Here is a 5,199-nt window from a genome sequence, read left to right on the forward strand (position 1 = left end):
AAAGGTAAAATAAAACGAAGTTGAAACAAAGTTTCACTTTGAAAACAACACCACAAATGTCACGACAAAAATTCAATTGAAAAATAGCTGATGCGGGGGAACACCCAGATGGAGTGGAATGGGTAATCAATCACGAATCAATTAAAAACTTTGTACTTATGTATGTAGAAACAATTATCAAAAAATAAGTAATGAAAGCGATTATTATCTTGATTTTTTATTGCATTTTTAGTTTAGTTTCTGTAGAAGATTTTGGTTTGATATTCCGATGCGTTTCTTGCTCTTGAACGGTGGCCATAATTATCGCACTTTGCTGCCACTTTTAATAACACTGGGGCACTGTGATTATGTTGATAATGATGATGATGGGTTTCGTTGGGCGGCAGTGGGGTTCAGTGAACGCCTGCTTGTGGCCTTGACTCAGAAAGCCACAATGCCGCGGCGGGGGGAGACCGCAAAAAGCGCATTCATTGACTGCAGATGCTTAGGGTCTTTGCACGACTGTAGTAGTTTAAAAGGTACGTCAGAGATGCCAAAGGTACTAATTTCTAACAAAGTAGCTACAAATTGAATAAAGTTAAGTTATAGTAATGGTAATACTTGAAGTACAAATTAACATACTGATTTATAAAGCAATTAAGTTGATTTTTTCATGAGAAAAATCCATTTTTCCTGGACTTTTTTTCAAAAATGAGTATCATGAGTATTTTTTTTATTAGTATTGTTTTAAAATCACTTCTTAAGGTGACTAAAAGTAAGCCACAAACTATTTTTAGTGCAAATTTCTCAGAAAGTTATTCTAAAAACAAAATGCTAAGTTTCATTGCATACTTTTAGACATATTTAAATAGAAGTTACTATGAAGCCATAGAGATCTGCATTTTTCCTACTTTTCTTTAAGCAAAGGCTTGACTATTTTTTTTTTTAATATTTTCCAAACACTTTAGTACCCAACTAAGCTAGTAACTACCTTAGGTACCTCCCACGTACCCAGTTAGAACTGCCTCGATGCTGCAGATATACCCCCCATCTATACTTAACTGGTCGTAATGAGATAGTGATTAAAATCAGCATAGCTGCAGTCATCCGATCTCAACACCCGACCCTCTAGTCCGTAATCAAGCAATATTATTTAGTTATTTGGTAATTCAATGCAAAATACAGTAACTAAGTAAGTGGGCAAGTGCCTGCTCCGTGGCTCGGAACGCTTTTGTCCGCCTTTATTTTCATAGTTATGGCTTATGGCTAAGAGCAGCAGCAGTAGCAGCAGCAGCAGCTGCTGATTAATTTCCAATTGTTATTATGTTCGAACACCCTTCACTACCGACTGCTGCAACTGGCAAAAGAAAAAAAAACCTGAATGCAAATCCAAAGCCCCCTCTGCAATTGCAGTTTTGTTCAGCATAATTGCTGGCAACCCAAGTTGGCAACTAAACTGAAAATACAATGGAATTGCAGCTTCATCTGCGACATGTGTCAGTGGATCTATCTATCTATTGATCTATCTGTCTATGTAAGATTCCCTTTCACTGAGAATACCTTATGAAATTACCTGAAACTCTAGACTTCTCTGACATACTTAACTATTCCAAACCTGTTTAGCATTTGCGGAAGAATCTTGACAAAAATTGAGATGTTTATCAGGCAAACGATTGATTAATTTATAAATATTAAATATTCAAACTATCTTACTACCAAAAAAAACCTCTTTCTCGTCTTATATAATCTATAGTTATGTTTGCTGTTTTTTTTATATATTTTCTTCACCCAATTTATCGGGCAATGTAAACAAACACTCTTTGCCGACTTTCTCCTGATCAGTTGAGAGTGTCGTTGCCCAATTGATTAATTGTGTTTTGGCCGCTAATTAGCCGAATCCATTGACGGTTTTGCATATAAAAAAATTTCAAATTTGAAAGGTAATTATTAACAGACGATCGTTAGACCAAAACAAACAGCGAAGTCACCTTTACGTCAAGCGAAAGATAAACAGATTTTTTTTTTTGGTGCAGACTTGAAAAAAAAAATCCCCCTAAGGGCATATATTGGAAGTTTTATGGAATGTTAAATGCCCTTTTCAGGTATTTTTTATAAGCTTAAAAATATTAATTTTTAAAGAAATAATAATAAAGGTTATGGTTATATTAAATATATATCTTTAAGCTTTACATAAAGTGTGCCTTGAAATATTTTTAAAGTTATTTTCAAACCAACAAATTAATGTAGAAAAATGTGAGGCAGCTAGCTATAGCTTTCTAAGGCAATATAATGTCTTATATAGTTGGTAAATTTCTTTTTTTTTATTTTTATTTATTTAAAAATCACAAACTTTTGAGCATAACAAACATACTCCTTGGTTTATACAGTAAAAAAGAGAGAAACATCCCTTGCAAACTTAGAAAAACCTTAAAATCATTGCCGGTAATTTTATTGGTGACTCCAAAAACCTTTATCAAAGATTTCTACTTTAATCATACATATATATATTAACAATTTTTGGGTTAGTTATGCTAAGAGATCGGTGTTAAAAGTTGCTACAGCGCAGCAATTTTGGTTTTGTGAGTTAACAAGCAAAGGGAATGCCTCAGTGGAAGTGCCAATAAAAATGGTCAACTTGAGTCACAATTTCGTATCTAATTCTGTCCCAAGTTGAATGCCAGTTGGTAACACTCACTAGTTGTGATTTTTTTTTTTGGGTTAGTTGGGCAAAAAAAGAAGACAATTTAATATAGTTTTGGGTAGGCTTTACAAGTTTTTAAGACCAAAAATAAGTTTAAAATGGAAAAGCGATGAAAATAAGCTTTTAAAACGTATTTTCGTAAGACTTCTTTATTATTTTATAGATTAATATTTAATTAGGAATATTTTTATAAAGTTATGTACCAAATTATATAGAAATTCTAGTTATTTTTGTTTCTATAATTTACCACAAAAACTTCAGCCTTAATGATTTCTCAGAACGCCAGTTAAAAACCAAACGTTATGGCTTTTCATGTTGTTGATTTCTAATGAATTCTTGGTAAAACGACTATATATATCCATATATAGATATATAGACCACATTGGGAGTTATACCGATTTGATTGACGAATAGTTTATGCCCTTGTACTTTGCGAATAACCAGAGTAATTGGCAGCAACAATAAAGAACATTTAAATAACAACAATCAGAATGTCAAATGCCCATGACTGAAGCGCTCTTTGCAAATCGTTGTTGTATCATTTGTTGGGTAAACAAATTATAAGCTATATGTATGCAATTTGATAATGCCTACATATATATATGGGTTGATCTACACAGTCAACTAGTTTGGGCCATCTCGGAAGGGGGATTTACTTTATAAATTACAATTTTTATTCGATTTTTTGTATAAAAGTTAAAAGCAAACAATCTTTATGTACTTGGCAAGGCACAGTTTGGTTTTTCTTTAAGTATTTATTGCCTTTTTATGTAGTGAAAAACTTGAAACTTGAAATTCAATCGATTGGAATTTAACAATTGAAACAGCCTGCTGTGCAGCTCGTTAATCCTTTCATAAAACCGCACAATTAGCAGGAAGAACAAGTTCCAGAAAGAGGAGCAGAAGCTCTACAGAGAGGGAAAAGTGAGAAATTGAATAAAAGTATGGAAAAAAGTATACAGAAACTTAAGTACCTTGGTTCACCAATCAATATCTAAGATTTGTAACTTCAAATACAACCAATCAGATATCATTTCCGATTCCAAAAGACACGTCACTTGCAAATTTTGATGTGTGATAGCCATTATCAAGGGCTAATAACCGTAACACCTTAAAGAAACGCTCTTAGCAGCGTCTTGCCATATGGTCCAACCTCTTCGAAGGCTTTTCAAGCCTGCCAGTTCCTTCCTTTGCAATAGATGAGGTCGATGATGGTGACTTCCACCAAGTCCCTTTCCCAGATGATGTTCTTTGAGCAACTCCTGGGCATATTTCAGCAATTCTGACCAGGAATATAACTACTTTATTTCCATTTCCATCTATTATTTGTGTATATTACCAAACTCTGTCTCAGCATCGAGTTTCTTACATTGTTCATCAGAGTTCGTATTGTTATTCATCGTGATTAATCAGCTCTTACGTAGTAAATATATGTGCTGCTTCGATGAGGTATCGTTGAATACTGATTTCCACAGATTACTGAAGCTCTTCAAGTTGACATTCAAAAGTCAGTGCTTCTGCGATCAGAAATATTTTGGATATTAAGGCCTGTTAATAATCTTTTATAATGATAGTTTTATTTCCCCAAAACGGATCAAGTTGAGTTGTTTTTGAATTCCCAATCAATCCGTATTAAAATTGGTTTTATAAATGTTGACTTTTCTTATCAAAATTACAGAATTTTACTCATAACTAAAGAAATATTGGTCTCAATATGAAATGTCATACCTCGTTGAGCTTGTTTCCTAATTCCTAGTCTTTCTGCATTCCTTACAAAAAATGAGAAATTGGGCTTAACATTTATTTTATTTAACCTGATGAGGATGTTTAGTTTTGATTACAAACTTTACAAAGAAGTCGATCTGTTAGCTTTGCAACTTATTTAAAGTTAACAATCGAAAAACATTGCTTTGACCGATCAGAGTTTTAGTTTTGATATTCTAACAAAGAAATCTGTAATGTGGTCAAAAAGGTTCGCAATTTACTTTACTCCTAAACCTTGTTCGTGCACATATGTTCTTGGGCCATTTTTATATATTATATATCTATTTATATAGGAGGAAATGTTATAATGATGAAATAATAAGGCCGGAGGACAGGCCCAGAAAAATCCTTGGGGAGTTCCTTTACACACACACCCACATACACCCCTCATTCTGTCCCGCAATAACCGTTGATAGTCATAATAAAAAAGAAAAAAAGAAGGAAAGCCAAAGCAATGCCCCTTTGCCAGGCAACATCTTAACAGCATCTCAAAGGCAAACAAACAATGGGGCTTTTCGCTCCTTATCACCACCAAAAAAGAAAGATATAACCCCTTGGGGAAGGCCTGTCCAGCAGTTTTACGTTGTTTCGTGTTAAATTGACCGCTCACATGCAACTTGGGGGCAGCCACATAGAAGACAATAAATATTTATATGTAAATGCTGGCAATATTCTGTCTGTCTTTTCCCCTATTGTACCAACAATAGTTGTAAAAACAACAACAACACACAAAAAATATGGCCAACAAAGGACCA

At 33.8% G+C, this 5,199-nt stretch overlaps 1 long non-coding RNA gene across 1 annotated transcript; it reads right to left on the reverse strand.

Annotated features, from left to right (window-relative positions):
* Nucleotides 1–3,331: 3,331 nt before the first annotated feature.
* On the reverse strand, nt 3,332–4,183 carry LOC108102910. The gene is made up of 3 exons (XR_001772196.1): nt 4,020–4,183; nt 3,655–3,962; nt 3,332–3,588 (listed from the first exon to the last, which is right to left on the reverse strand). It is a non-coding gene; the product is annotated as an uncharacterized LOC108102910 (long non-coding RNA).
* Between the last annotated feature and the right edge of the window lie 1,016 nt (nt 4,184–5,199).

Source organism: Drosophila eugracilis, unplaced genomic scaffold (assembly GCF_018153835.1).
Source record: "Drosophila eugracilis isolate 14026-0451.02 unplaced genomic scaffold, ASM1815383v1 contig_2153, whole genome shotgun sequence".
Taxonomy (NCBI): Eukaryota; Metazoa; Arthropoda; class Insecta; order Diptera; family Drosophilidae; genus Drosophila; species Drosophila eugracilis.